The sequence below is a fragment of the Sus scrofa genome, chromosome 15, assembly GCF_054392235.1.
Source record: "Sus scrofa isolate SSC_HxYL_T2T_F1_AM1 chromosome 15, Sscrofa_HxYL_maternal_Yorkshire_Landrace_v2.0, whole genome shotgun sequence".
Lineage (NCBI taxonomy): Eukaryota > Metazoa > Chordata > Mammalia > Artiodactyla > Suidae > Sus > Sus scrofa.
In genome coordinates, this window is record NC_139397.1 from 47,042,374 (window position 1) to 47,058,000 (window position 15,627).

General features: G+C 49.2%; 1 protein-coding gene across 17 annotated transcripts in view; it reads left to right on the top strand.

Moving 5' to 3' along the window:
• Window positions 1-15,627, top strand: part of DLGAP2 (DLG associated protein 2) — a 666,739-nt gene that overhangs the window by 423,530 nt on the left and 227,582 nt on the right. The window lies entirely within an intron of this gene.

Genomic DNA, 15,627 nt, shown 5'->3' on the forward strand with positions numbered 1-15,627 from the left:
CACTTGGAATGTTCTCATCTGAAGAAGTTTACAGTTTAGAAAAAGGGGAGGAGGGAAGGAAGATAGGAAGATAAAAAGTTAGGAAGAAATATGGTAGATCCAGGCAGTGGAATATCACGCCATTTATATGTAGGAATATTCCAGCAATAGTGCAGTTATCCCAATAACATGGACCATTATTGAATGATTTAAAAAAGGAGTGAAATACTGGCACAGGCTACAACTTGGATGAAGCTTGAAAACCTCATGCTGAGTGACAGAGCCAGACATAAAAGGTCGTGCATTGTATGATTGCACTTTGATAAAATGTCAAGAACAGGCAAATCCACAGACATAGAAAGCAGATTGGTGGTTGCCAGGGGCTGGTGGGAAGTGGGGGGTGGGGAGTGACAGCTGGGAGAGGGGGGAGAGCTTCCTTTTAGGGTGATGAGAATGTTCTGGAATAGACAGTGGTGATGTTTGTACAACATGGTCTGTACTGAAAACCACTGAACTGTACATAGGGTGGTGAATGTCATGGTCTGTGAGTATATCTCAAATCGTAAAATGTTTTAGGAACTGGTGAGACCACCAGAGAGTGTGCTGGACATCCACAGTCCCCAACTGGTAACCCGAAAATCTGCCCTTCCCTATTTATAAAACAAAGAGCCAAAGAGGAAGTGCCTTTCCCCTACCAAGAGGCCTTTGCTTTGGAGCTGTGGTCCTAGAGGCCTTTTCTGGAAGGAAAGATGGAAAGAACATTGGCTCAGGTTTAGGTGGAGATGCCCTACCTGCCGGCGTCAGAATATGAGATAATTGTCCTGTTGTTTTGGCAAAAGGAAGGACGGAGAGAGGGAGGAAGGAAGCAAGCTGGCATTCAGCCTGAATGGCTATTGAATCTGAATGTTTTAAGATGTTTAGATTTATTTTGGTCATACTTTGTCTTGATGAGCACTGTTCTGGGCTGCACTGTGTCCTCCAGCCCATGCTGGAGCCCTACCTGCCAGCAGCTCTGCAGGAGCCCTCACTTGGCACAGGGTCTTTGCAGGCTTGGTTGGTTGGGGTGAGGTCATACTAGGGGCCGGTGGGTCCCAACCTCCTCAGGGAGAGACTAGGACACAGACACACATGTGGAAGTTGGACAGATGTGGGTGATGCTTCTTCAGTCCAGGGCCACCAAGCCTGCCAGCAGCTGCCTGGAATGGACAGCAGGCCTCCAGCAGACCCCTCACCCCACCCCCTGGGGCCTCACAAGCCGCCTGCCCTGCTCATACCTCCTCTTCCACTGGCTTCAGAGGTGAAAGAACAAATTTCTCTGCTGGAGCCACCCCAGGCCTGGGGTATTTTGTTTTGACAAATTCTAGCAAACTAATATAGGTCCTTTTAACAGGAGTACTTTTTTACAATCCTTTTATTTATTTATTTATTTATTTTTATAATTGCTTAATCTTTGTTAATCTGTAACCAATTTTACTGTTTTAATTGGTAGATTTTTCTGGTCTACGAACAAGCAAAAGATTTTCGTGATCATTTAATTCAACTTAACTACAGGCAGGGCACTTAGCTTGACTTTTGTGTGAGTTAATGAATGAGTAATGAATTAATCACACAGCAAGTGACTGACCCACCAGCCAGGAAAGCAGCTGGGGCCAGTCTGGCCAGGACAGCAGTCTGAACAGACAGCAGTCAGGCCTGTGTCTCCTGCCCAAATGTGGGTTGTTGGCAAAGGTTATTTTTCTCAAAATCTAACGTGCGATTGATACACAGACACAAAAAAGGTTTGGAGTCTCTAGTTTTAATTATCTGCAGAGGGATGTCATTTCTGCAATCAGCTCTGCTAGAAAATATGTTCACCTTGATTAAACAACATGCGTCATGTAATCCCAACACCCCCGTTCTTCCAGCATCAGATCCCTAACTTGTCACCATCTGCATGAAACAATTAGGAAGCTGTTACAAAGCAGTGGATAAACAGTAATGAAGGATTAGGACTGGAACTGCATCCATGTGAGTGAGCTCTGTGTCAGGGCAACTCTGCCAGCTCCCACGTGTCAGACGGTATATATCTGATGTTTTTGTCAGGCAAGAATCAGACCCTGGCTTTGGCAGTGGCTTCCTACTGGCATAAATAACAGTACTGAGAAACCAGCACATACTACGTATTTCATTATGGTGCTCTTTCCTTTGAAATAGCTTGTTTGAGGTTAACAGAATGTATTCATTTTGTGTAGGAGTGTGAAGGTTCATATATCCAGACAGGTATACCTGGCTGTCTTCCTAACTCCATTGTTATCAGCACTCAGTCTCCCTGCTCCCTGAGCCCCGGCATCCCCCATATTCTCCAGCAGCTGCTAGCGCAGTCTTCCCAAAATGCAAATTAATTATGTCCCTTCACTACTCACACGGGTTCAGTGGATTCTCATAGATTTGTGGATGAAGTCAAAACTCATCACATATGGGTTCAGCATGGAGTTTTGCACCTGGAAGATGGGAATCGACCTAGTTTCTGCTTTGTGGGTTTTTAGGAAACTTGGCTGGTGTGCTGGCCAGGGCTCAGGTGCAAACAGTAGCTCCTGTTTGCTGGTTTATGTGGAAAGGGGACATGGAGCAGTGGGAGGTACAGGAGCCAGGCCAGGACGGGGTGGGAGGGACGGCTCTGGCCAGGTCCCTGGGTACTCTCATCTCCACAGTGACCAGGAAACCTCGTGGCCACCCTGCTGAGCCCACAGCCTCTGGCTTCTGGTCAGACGCTCCGCTGCTGCCCCAGCTGACTGCTGAGCTGTGAGCTCATCTCCCTGGAACTCCATATCACCTCTCCCACAACACCTGCCTCTCAGGCAGATCCTTTGAACCCGGGTCTGATCTCCTCTGATGCAGATTCAGTTCAGAGACTCATGCAAGGCAGCTGGTGGCACAGAAATCAATCCCAGATAGAAGCCTCATTACAAGGACTAGGCAGTGCACCTATCTATCTACCTACCTATCTTCTATCATCTATCAGTCAGTCTACGGTATCTTTCTATTTATCTGCCATCCGTGTATTGTATTTCTCTATCCATTCCGCCATCCATCTTTCCAGCATCTGCACCCTAGAGAGGAGTGGGAGGGGGTGGAGTTAGCCTATACACAGAGCCAGTAAACTATCCATTTGTTATAGGAATATTGCAACTAAAAAGTCAAACTCACTGATTTTACAGAGCTTACATTCTACTGGGAAGGTAGGCACTTAGTAAGTTGTCATGTCAACAGACCACGTCAGTTGTGATGAGAAAATCACAAGAGAGAAAAGGAAGTTATCCTAGATGGGGTGTGGACCCCTTGGAGGAATTGACCTTCAGGTGGACTTGGGAAGAAGCGACAGACACAAGGGAGCTTTGGAGGAAGGCCACTCCAGGCAGAGAAATGTCCAGCGTAAGGAACCAGAAACGGGAAGGAAATCCAGAAGGTAGGAAACACCCAGGTCGGTGTTGCTGGGGTGATGCTTTGGGCAGGACCACGTCAGTGAGACCCCGGGGAAAGAAAGAGGCCATCGTGAGGATCTTGAGTGTGTGCCATGGGTTTAATCTCTAGTCTAATGAGGTGGAAGCTTGCGTGACGCTGATGCTGGTCAGAGTAACCTCCGGGCTTCAAGAGTGGGGAGGGGAACAAACTAGAGAGTTTGCATCAAGGCGAAAGAAGCCGCAGCCGCGACGTGGGGGCTTTGTTCAGCAGTGTTTGGACTCCGGGCACATCTGTGAAGATGACAGTATTTTCTGTTGCATTTATTGTGAGGTGTGAGGAAAACAGGATCAAAGACAGCTGACTCACTTTTGAGCTGAGCACCTGAGTGGTTTCGTAACCATGAGGTCATCTGCCGAGGAGACCAAGGGAGAGAGATTTGCCGCCAAAGAGCCGGGTTCTCTGAGCCGTGCTGAGCATAGTGAAGACACACCAGCAGTGTTAAATAGGCAGCTAATTACAGCGTCTGGGCTCAGGAAAGGGGCCAGGACCGGGGTGACCGCTGGAGAGCATCCAAGTACAGAAGATGGCAGTTTAAACGTGGAGCTGAATCAGATGTAGGGAGGCGTATAGTGGGGGAAGTGGGGGGGGGGGGCAGGGAGGCAGAGGATCTGGACGAGGTGGGGACACATAGACAGAGATGCCCAGATGGTGTGTGTGTGCAAGCGCAAAGGGTCGGCCTCAGCTGCTGGAATGATTGTTTGATCACTCACAGGAACTCAGCTCGTCCCAAGTCCCTCTCATCACGTGCACGCTGAGCCCCAGCCGCCCCAGGTCTCTGCGCCTGCCCGGGGACAGTGTCCTCTCCTTCCTCTGCTTTGAGGCGCTGCCCTTTGGCCCCTGGGCTGGGGCCCTTCCCCAGGCAGAGCGGGAGGCCCCTCCACGCGGGCAGTTAGTGGGGGCCCCGCCGGCCCCCTACCTGCACGCAGTCCCCAGGTGTCACCTACCTGCATATTCAGTTCCTGTGTTAAGAAAGGAATTGCAGGCTCTTTTCAGAATGTTTAAAAACATGTACAAACCTGATGGTGTTTCTCTGGGACTGCATTTCCTTGTCTATAAAATCTAAAATTTAGCGGTTCTCTGGCTTCAGAATTCTGAGAGGGAGAGGGAGTGTAAATAGTTGTACTTAGTGATTAGCTGAGTTCTGTAAAGTAGGGGCTCTTTTATTTTCTGTTTATAGAGTCAATTTTCTTAGGCCCATTCTTTAGATTCCAAAGTAATTAAGCAAATGGACACAGTAAATGCAAGCATTTTCATTTATTTCATGGCATAAAATGTAGCATAAACCTCAAACTGTATTCTCATTCTGTACACTAGAAAGTGTAACTGTGCCCTTCAGGTTAGCAGAGACTGTGCCTTAATGTCAGGTGAGCCTTGTGTTTTGAATCAGTTTATAGCCGTTAACTACTTCATATGTACATAATTTAACAGGAGTTTAGACTATTTCATTTTTTATAAAATAGAATTCCAGTTAAAAACCAAGCATAACGAAAAACATTGAAATGCCAAGTTTAAAATATACATCTTTGAGCAGGATAAATACAACAGAGGCAAGTCAGGATGTTTAACGGTGGGGGAAGCCTGGGAAATGCAGCAGCACATCTTCGGCCTCAACACTCACGGCTTCTTAGCCTGGAATGATGCCCCCATTCTACCCTGGAAAACTCCCTTCTTCGCCAAAAGCATGGGTCAGAGGTTACTATACGAGAATCGTCTCTGAGGCTGAGTTAATCGCTCCCTTCTAATTCTCATCTATTTATGTAGATTTATGGTTGTTTCATTTGTCACAATGCATAATGGTAATTATTAGTTATAATTATTTTCCATGTCTGCCTCACTTGGCAGACAATGAACTCATTGAAGGTAGAGTTCTTTTATTAAAATGTTCACTGGTTTCCCCTCCGTGCCCTGCAGAACAGTGCCTACTACATGTTGGTTGTGTTAAATTAAACCAAAAACCTTACAGACTCTAAAGCAGCCATAACACACAGCCTCCCCACTGTGAGGGCTCAGCCAGTGCCCATTTGGGGACTGGGGGCTCCCAGCTCACCTGTGGATGGGGCATGACTCTGTCCAGGCAGGTGCATCCTGTAGGGCAGGGCCACTGTGCAGTATGCACATGTCCATATCACCATGTCACCCTGAGACGGTCGTTACTACAGTTGGGTTTAGGCTGCCGCTTTCTGGAACATCCACAAACCTGTCCGCAAAACCCAGCCTGCAGCCTCTGCTCAGCTATCAAGTTGCTACATTGAGCCTGGGATGGCTTTGATTGAACCCTCTGGGAGAAAAGTCTCATGGCATGTTTCATCCCTTACCTCACCAGTCTGCAGCGCACAGCTTCTCGGGGACCACAGTTCGTAACTTTGTGTACTGTTGACACCCTGCGTCCTTCCAAAAGCCCAGTTGTCCCGCTATCGGATTAACAGGTTTCAGCAGCGTGAAGGACGCACTGAATCTCTATGTGAATTCAGTTCTGTTGGCCAACTGACTGTGTACCTGTCCTGATGTGTGTCTGGGCTTTAGGGTCCTTGAGGTTCATCAGACAAGTGTTGTGAAGGACGCAGGACCCGTCTCCTGTCTCTGTGGCTTCAGTACACACTATTTGCACTTGTACCGCATTTGAGCCTTATTTAACCTTTTCAGATCAGGACAAACCATTGTCTGGGCCCCAGATCAAGAGATGTTTGTGACTCCAAGGCCTGAAAGTTTCTGTGGAATGACAGACCCTTGTCTCAGAGAGTGTGTTCATTTTCTCTCCCCTGTGCATTTGCACTGACTGTGAACTCAGCCCTGCTTCCACCCTACAAAACTCTAAGAGATGGTGCTACAGTCGCCCTTTTAAGACTCAAAGTGATCTTATGTCCTCGTCATTGTCTCACCGTAGCTTTCATTCCGCATGTTTCTGTGTCGACAACAAGCACAGCCTTCTGCTATCATCTTAAGTGTTAACATTGCTACAAGTGTAAAATTATTTAAGGCACAATATTATATCCATTTTCCACACAGGTGTCTTTTTAAGTGTTATGATATGGGAAACAAAAATGTTATTGTATCAAAAATTCCTTTTGATGGGGATTAATTCCCGCTTACCTAGCTGCATTGTTTTTAGTCTTTCATCAGTTCTTTAATTATTGAGAATTAATATTTACAAGACACTTGAGCAGGTAGATTTCTCTTTTTCTGTCTTCTTAAAACACCATTGAAGAGAGAAGTACGAATTGTAATACCTAAAACAAAACTTTTCTCGACAGCCCGAAACGAGGTAAGAAGCTGACCTACTTCCTTTCTGCAATTAGCAGTAACATAAATGGTCTCAAACCAAGGCAGTGACCAAACAGTTTATAGAGTAATCAAACCCATCCTGCAGCTGTATTCACATGAAGGTGTGTTCGTTCTCCAGGGAACACTAGCCCTTGCAGCTGAGCCCTGCAGGAAACGCTGGCGCTGTATCATTTAAACAGCTTTTGTTATCCTCTACTGTTCCAAGATTTGAGGTGCTCGATGAACTGATTTTTGTGCAGACTTTGTGTGCATAAACTGCCAGCTCAGCCCAAATTAAACCTTATTACCATATTCTTTTTTCCATTTGGGCCACAGCGGGGATCTCTCCCTAAATGGTCTAGGAAGACACATGAGCCTAGAGAGCCTGAGTGGAGGAGCCCTGAGCAAGGCTGGTTTGTGGGCAGGTGGGCAGAAAGTTTGCAGCAACCTTGGTGTGTACACCTGCCAGTGAAAATGGCCACACGCAGGCCTGTTTTCTTGAGAAAGGTTTGCCCAATCAGTGTCGAGCTTTGCCCAATCTCCCTTTGGAGTTTTCCCAAGGATCTCTGTAGACTTAGCTCATTTCTCATCACAGAAGCCTGACCTGGCCCTTTCGTGCTGCTTATCACAGTGTAGGTCACAAGTGCGTGGCCGTCTTGACCAGTGAGAGCTGTAAGGCCCAGGAGAACATGAGCGTCTGCCCTCCCAGGTCTCAGGCCCAGTGCCGAAGGGAAAATGGGGCTGCTTATTCAATAAGCAGGAAAAGCACCCTTAAAAGTACTGAGGTATCAAGGCTTTGCCTTTTTCCAGTCCCGTGACTCTTACTGTTTACTTCCTCTTTAGTGTCATCCTAGGTAAAGATTTTAAATGTAACCTAAATTTAGGTTTAAATTTTGGTTACCAGCATGGATGTTACCATTTGTCTTTGCACAGTGCAATGCCAGTCTTAAGTAAAAGCAAGAGAGCATAACTCATATGCAGATCACTGCAATTATACCAGTTGTATTTCCTCACTAGTACACACAGGATGTTTGGTTCCTGGTGGACCAGTGGAAAAAGTTGCACAAAACTACCTCTTACTTTTCGTCGTGCCATACGCTATCTGAGGTTCTGTTTATGGAGGCTTTGTTTATGCCCAAGTCATGGTTTGCAGCCCGCTTGTCTCATCAGGAAGTTTCCTAGCACTGGATTCCTTTGGGTGTCACTAACTTATAATTTGTGAAACTTGATCCAGAGAAGTTGAACTTGACCTTGAAAATTTTAGATCTTTGGGGGAGTCAATAACCGTAGCAGAGGAAGTGGCAAGAAGGACATTACAACCCTGCTCCCAAGACCCCTGTGAAGGCTGCCTCCTACATGCAGCCCAATCTCAGCCAACCCCAGTCTCTGAGGGGCTGGGGACCAGGGGTCAAGCCCAGCCACTCCAGCAGTGTCAGAGCACAGCACCCATGAGTCAGCCTGTGTGCCACACCAGACACTTCCCTCCGCCCAGCGTGCACACCTGTCCTGTCTGTGAGTGTCCTGTGAGGCATCGGAAGTCCAGTAGGAAACCTCGACTTTAGATACAAGGTAGCTGTCTACTGACTGGGAGAGAAAAATGAAAAACCTCTGTGCTTTGCTCTCAGCCCATTGTAACAGACTTCTCCCCAGCGAGAGGTTTATAAACCACAGAAATTCACTTCTCCTGGTTCTGGAGGCTGAAGTGTGAGATCCAGTGCTCCCCGCAGCAGGTTCAGCATCTGCGGGGCTGCTTTCTGGTTCTAGCCAGTATCTTCTCACTGTGTCCTCAGGTGGAGGAGTTTCTGGGGGCTCCCTGAAGGCTCTGTTCTCAGGGCACTAATCCCATCCTGGGGGCTCCATCCTCACAACCCCATCACCTCCCACAGACCCAGCCTTCTCACACACACATTCAGTTTAGAGCCACTGTGAAATTGCTGGCCACAACAACAGGATATATAGTGATAAATCATGTTTTGTAATATAAAAGCAATACTGAGAAAGAAAAACCGAAACGTGTGTTTCAGTAAATTCTGGTAGCTAAAACACAAACCAAATGTGTGCTAAAACCGAAGGATTCCTAGGTGATACCTTTAGGCAAAGCAAATTGATCAGTAAAAAAAAAAGTAGAAAATAAGACAAAGGAAAACTTTGAAATGAATGTTTACGAGAGAGCTGACATACGGGATTATGGAAGGTGAAATATTTCAGTATAAGTTGTTTATATCCTGCGTAAGGGAAAATACCAATGTGACTACTGCAGGGACTTCCACGCTCTTGCTTCAGTGACAGAAAATTGTCCTGTGGGAACATGCTCACCAACTGAATGACCTGGATTCCCGCTGAGACTAGCTGTGACCTCATTTGAAAGCCCTGTATCCTTTGCTTTTGAGCAGAGTTTAGAAGGAGTAACACATTGTATCATTTTAGTAGAATAACAGAAAATTTACCTCTGATCAGCCTAAAGCCTTCTGACTTGACAGTCAGGGGTAGAGACTGCCCAGGGGGTAAGTTTGCCTCTTGGTTGTGACCTTTTGTGCCCGCCCCCCGCCACCTCCCCCCACACACGTGCTTGGCCTCCATCAGTGCAAACCCCCAGCTCTGTTTAGACTCTGCTATCACTGTTTGAGATTCTTCATAGTTTTTGAACAAGGGGCCTTGAGTTTTCGTTGTGCACAAATCACAGTCCTGGTAACAGGGGTGCCATCTCTACAGGGTAATTTTTTATAGTTTTTTTTTCTTTGTTGAGGGGATACTTCTTATATTTATGACTATTTACACGAGTATAACAATTTTAAGAACCTTATTTGATTCTTAAAATTGCAAACTTGTAGAGACCCTTCCTCCAGGTTCTCATCAGGTCGGACTATTCTTTCTTTGACGCCACAGAAGTGTAGGGATTGCCAGCCCGGGACCTTCCCCCACCCCACCCTCCCCCCAGATTCATGCAGAACTCAGTGGGGCCTTTCAGGTTTCCTGGGTGAAGGTGAGATGCTTCTGTTAGGGTGACCTTTTTACAACTAATAACATTTCCTTCCTCAATTCCACAATCACCACAATTCAGTCTCTTAAAAACTACTACTAAAACAGAACCTCAGCAGGACAAACGTCCTGTAATAATGGAAGGCATGGTGGAAAGGTTAGATTGCTGATTAAATATTTGGATCTTCAGGGTCTAGAACTGTGTTTCTGAGAAATATGCTATATACGTATTTGCTGTGAAATGATTTGAGCTCGGGCTGCAGGGCTATGGGAGGTGGGATGTGACAGAGACGAGGTGTCTGATTACCACAAGATTCTCACTCTGAGCGGGCACTGCCATGGGTTTTGCAGGGAAGGCTTGTCTCAACCCCCGTCACAGCTCACTCATCCTGGGCCAGAGTCGCAGGAACGGTATTTATCGTGACCCTGCTCAGCATCACCCCAAGAAGACAGGAGAAATCCCAAGAAAGGTGACTGGATCACAATCTGATTCCAAGTGAGCCCAGGTCAGCCACTGAGTGGCTGAGATACTGTGAGAAACTGCATTAGAAAAAAAAGGAAGGGCCTTGCAGTCCGTCTTGAAAGGTAACTTTAATTCCCGGAATTCTTTAATGAAAGGATTTGACTCTCAACTGATCACAGGAGGACAGAGTGCTTGTCTCGAAAAATGTTTGCCACCTGAGACTTAAGTGGTATTTTGTTTCAGAGCAATACTCCTTTTTCAATGTTTTATTAATTGGTTAGATTAAGCCAGATCTCTTTGGGAAAGGTTATTTTTTTAGTTCCTCCTGATCTTTCTGACTTATAACTATTTTGGTGCCCAGAGTGCCATCCTTGGACCTTTTCTATTCTATTCTCAATTTGCATTTATTTTCTAAGTCACCCCATCCTTCCCATGGTTTTAAGTGCAATCGACTTTTTGATGATTCTCTGGTTGATACAGCCAACTTCACCATCTCCTCAGAACTCCACTCATATCCTGCAGTCTCCCTCGAATCCTCACTGATGTCTAATAGGCAACTCTAGCATGTTTGAATGCAAACCATAGTCCCAACCCAGCAACATCGAATGCTGATAAGGACACAAGCAACAGGAACTCTCATTACTGCTGGGGAAAGCAGAATGGTGCTGCCACCTTGGAACTGTTACTCTTTCTTACAAGACTAAACATATGCTCATCATATAATCCAGCAATCATGCTCCTTGGTATTTACCAAAATGATCTGAAAAAAAAAATATGTCTGCACAAAAACCCTACGCACAATGTTGATAGCAGCTGTATTCATAGTTCCCCAAACTTGGAAGCTACCAAGATGTCCTGTGGGTGACTGGATAAACTCTGATGCATCCAGACAGTGCATTATCACTCAGCACTAAAAATCAATGAGCTATCAAGCCATGAAAAGATAGGGAGGAAATTTAAATGCCTATGACTAAGTGAAAGAAGCCAATCTGAAACATCTACATCCTTTATGATTCCAACTACATGACAGTCTGGAAAAGGCAGAACTGTGGAGACGGTAGCAAGATCAGCAATTCCCGGGGTTGGGGGAGGAAGGGCTGATCAGGGCCTGAGGCTACGCTGTGGGACACCGTCGCGGTGGGTACATGTCATTTTGCTTTTGTCCAAACCCGGAGAATGTAAGGCACAGAGAGTTGTCCATGTAAAGTCTAGACCTTAGTTAATGACAATGTTTCAGTATTGGTTTGTCAATTGTAATAATCGTGACCACACTAATGCAAAGTGTTACTAATGGGGGTTGAGAGCAGGGAAGAGAGGATACACAGGATGAGGACTGGGGTCCTTTGTTCCCTCTAATCTGAAACTGCTGTAGGAATACAGTCTGTTGGTTTTTAAAAAGCCAGCTCTTTCCAGCCCTTCTCAGCAGCTGCCTCTCCCTTAGCCTGTGTTTTCATGGATGGTAACTCACTGATCTCGATGCTGAATTAGGGCCGCTCTTCCTTGGCATTTCCGAGGTGTCCCCAGCTCCAGGCAAAACACCGGACTCCATGTGCATGCACTTCGTTCAGGCATACCCAGGGTCTCACACGCCCCACTCCTACCACCTGGTCCAGCCTCCGTTAGTTAAGGCGAATTCATGGTCACGTGAGTTAGTGTCCCAGGCGCTTCATACCAACGCTTCTGTGGCTCTGTCCCCTCATGCAAAAGCCCGCCCCTTCCAAGTGCTGTACCACCACCCCGCTGACCAGAGCCCCCCAGAGGCATCTTCCCTCCCTGGAAGGGAGACCCCACCTCCTTAAATGTTTTAGAAGCTGCCATGCAGACCTGCCATGAAATCTCAATACTGTAAGAGAATGGAGAGTGTGTGGAGCTCACATGCCCGTTATTGGGGCGCTCACGTGGGGACAGGGCACACTGCCATCAGCAGTGATGAGGGTCCCGGGCTCCTCACGCCCCACATGTGGCTTTCCTGGCCACAAACCAGCAGACAAGGGTCTGGAGGGTGGTTGCCAGGCCACAAGTGGCACCTGTCAATTCCCTTCAAGTTTCTGTGGCCAGAACTCATCACGTGGCTGGCTTGGGCACAGAGGAGTTGTAAACATACCATGCAGCTGGGCTGCCCCCAGCCTGGGAAGGAAGCCTGCACCTCTCATGCAGAGATGAACAACCAAGCATGAAAGCAGCCCTGCCCAAAGGAGACCAGAGGTAAAACCGCAGCTGACACGGACCAGCCCCAGGCTGGGTGCAGCAAGCAGCTGGGGTTGGTTAAAGCCTATTCTGAGGAGTTAAAACTCCCTTCAGGACTCCCACCAGCAAGAGCACAGGTGGCCGTTCCTGTGGGTCCAGAACCAGGACTTGAGGCAGGATGAGCAGACACCCTTCATGGACCCCTGCCCTGTGCAGGGCCTCCAGGCTGCCACCCCAGTCGTGGCAAATGCAAACACGGTCTGTTTTTCCTAAAACCCAACACTGCCAGACAATCACGGCTCATAAATGCACCTCATTCTCCAAACAGCCCTTATGGTTCCCTCAGTGAAAGAAACTGAAGCTCAGAGGTGTTAGAAGCCCACTCGAGGCACAGAGTCACAAATTCAGGCCCTGGTCCATCCCTGACCTGGGCTTCTCTAGGGGGTGTGCTCAGCAGTCACTCACTTCCCGTGGCCGGGCCCCTCACGTTTCCAGGAACAGTATGAAGGCTCCATGTGGTACACAGGCCTCGGGAACGGTGGTGACACAGAATCCGCGTGTCCCAGTGATGCACGTGGACAGGCAGAGCCCAGTGTCACGTGTCCCAGAGCTACAGTGGAAGATGAGTGATGGAAATCTGACTCTTCCTGACAGCAGATGGTGGAGAAGAACCAGGAGTGGGCGGAGCTTCAGTGCTGATTTCAGAGGCTGTGAACATGAGTGCCCCAACGTCACTGAAGCAGCCTCAGGGCTGTGCGCGGTCAGGGGTCTGGAGCTAGAAGGACCCTCAAGCTTGGCTGGTCCCCTGTCTCCATCCCCTGCCTGGTCACAATCTTGGAGAAGCTGAGTGGTCAGCTTGTTTCCACACAGATGGGGAGGGTATTTTTAAACATAACAAGGTCACGTGGCAGCAATCATTTGGATTTCCATGGCATTTTGTTCCCCAGTCACTTGCAAGCAGAAAGCTTCCTGATGGGGTGTTTGTGTGCTTGTTCTTCCTGGAGCCTCTCCGTGGGCATTCGAACCTGAGTGTAAGACACCTGTACTTTCCACAGACTTTAAGTAAACCACCGGTGTCCGCTGCCTGAACAGCAACATGATCCCATGTGGGACTCCTGGGCCACGGCTCACAGTGGCAAGGGAGGTGGGTGGGGGGTGGGCAGTGCTCCAGCCTGGGGAGCTGCACGAGCAGCAGGCAGGATGCCCAGTGACTCCTGTGCTCCAGGCCTAGGCATGAGCATTTATATTCTGCTACAGAGCAGACGCTGTGAGGCCCTGAGGACACGGAGAAGTCGCAGCCACGAGGGTGGGGGGATCTTGAGCTCCTAGCTACTGTGGGTCTCTGTCCAGGTTCCTGCCGGGAAATGGGGCGGGGGGAGGGCAGGGGCTCCAGAAGAAAAGCCATTTCGGGTAAGAGGAAGAGGGGCCTGCCCTGGGTGAGACAGACAGACGCGGACTGACCAAGTTGCAGACCAGGGACCAGGCCTCCCAGGCAGTGGGGAAGTAGGAGGGCCCTGATGCAGCTCGACCTGCCGTGCATGCACCACCCACCCCGTCAGCACAGGGGCTCCCGCCATGCTCAGGGCACCTGCACGAGCACGTCTCTAAGGATGCAGGTCTGGGGCCAGGGTACCCTCAGACTCTGCAGTCCTGGGCCCTCCAGCTGGCCACGCCTCTCGTCTCCCAAGGTGTCTCTGTGGGTAGGTGGTTTGCCCCCTTGATCCCTGGTCAGAGGAACATCTATGGAGCCGGTGTCACATGGTAATAGTGGCAGGAGTGAAGCTGTGTGGTCAGAACAGGTGGCCTCATTCACTGAGTGTCCATCACACCAGGACCTGCATGCCTGGGACTTGGTGTCAACACAGCCTTAGAGGATTCCCAGCTATAGCTACTATGTGAGGCATGGGCCGTTCCTTGTGGAGGGTCAGAGCAGAGTGCTGATCCCACCCTGGACTATGATAGCAGCAGAGCGGCAGAGAAGGTCAAGTTCAGGGCATCTTCTTATCTCCCACCCTGGTCCCAACCCAGGTGGCTGCAGAGGATGCTGGGCTCTGCCCGAGGAGGGACTCAAGGCAGACAGGAGAGCTTCCTTCTGGAGACTCATGCAAGGCCCAGGAGACAATGGCCCCCCCAGGCCCCCCCCCGAGAGGTCCTTTGCAGCCTGTGCCTGGGGGCCGGGACTTTTCGGCATTACTCCCCTGGGGAGGGGTGGCGTACACTGCTCCTTGGTGCTGTTCTGGAAATTCTGACCAGCTACCTTGCAAGCCACCAAGTTGAGCACAAAGGAAAAGTTTGATTGCAATGAAAATTGACAGCTTTTTCAGCTGCAAACCTAAGTTGCTTAAGCTAAGTGTGCTGTGGTGGTCAGGAGTGGCCTGTGGGCAGCCGACACCTGGCAGGACACGAGTTCCAAGCTGCCCCCCGCCCCCAACGCATCTCCCTGCCCCCAGGCAACACCTGCATGTGCGCACACGTGTGCACACACACACCCACCTCCAGACAAGTGCAGATTTACAAGGCCTCTGTTGCATTTCTCTAAGCACATGTATGGAGGCGTGCTATGAATTTCTCATTTTTACTTTATTGTTCCACTTAATCTTCTCTAAAAGCCACCGGTACAGTTTAGGAAGCAGCTTCCATTAAGAAACCATGCAGACCTAATGTGTGTGAGGCAGTCCTTCCTACCCCCTGGCCCCATGCAGAGGAGAGGGAGCCCTAGGCCATATGTCGGATCCCCCAGAATAATCCATGGGGCCTGCAGCTTGGTGTTTGGGTGCTCCATGGTGAAGGTTTCCACAGCAACCTGGCCTCCTGCCTTCTGCAGTGACAGCTCTGCCACAGCTGTTTCCCCAGCACGTGGAGCCCTGCTGGTTGTGAAGCAAAGGGTACCCAGTGGCCTCGTGAACTGCACCCCACCTGGCTTCTCTCTCCTCCATCCTTCTGTCCCCATCCGTCCCCTCCTGTTTCTCCATCCCTCCTGGCCCCCACCTGCCCTTCCCCCACCATCCCTGCCCCTGTCCCCCATCCATTCCTGTCCCCTCTGTTCCCTCCTGTGCCCTCCCCACCCCGTCCCTTCCCCACCCCAGACCCCTCCTGTCCCCTCCCATCCCCTCCTGACCCCGTCCCCTTCATTCCCTATCTCCTCCTGTTTCTCCTGACCCCCCACCTCTTCCTGTCCCCCCAGCTCCTCCTGTCCCCTCTCTCCACCTTCGTCCCCTCCTGTCCCCCATCCCCTCATCCTCCCCTTTTTCCCACCA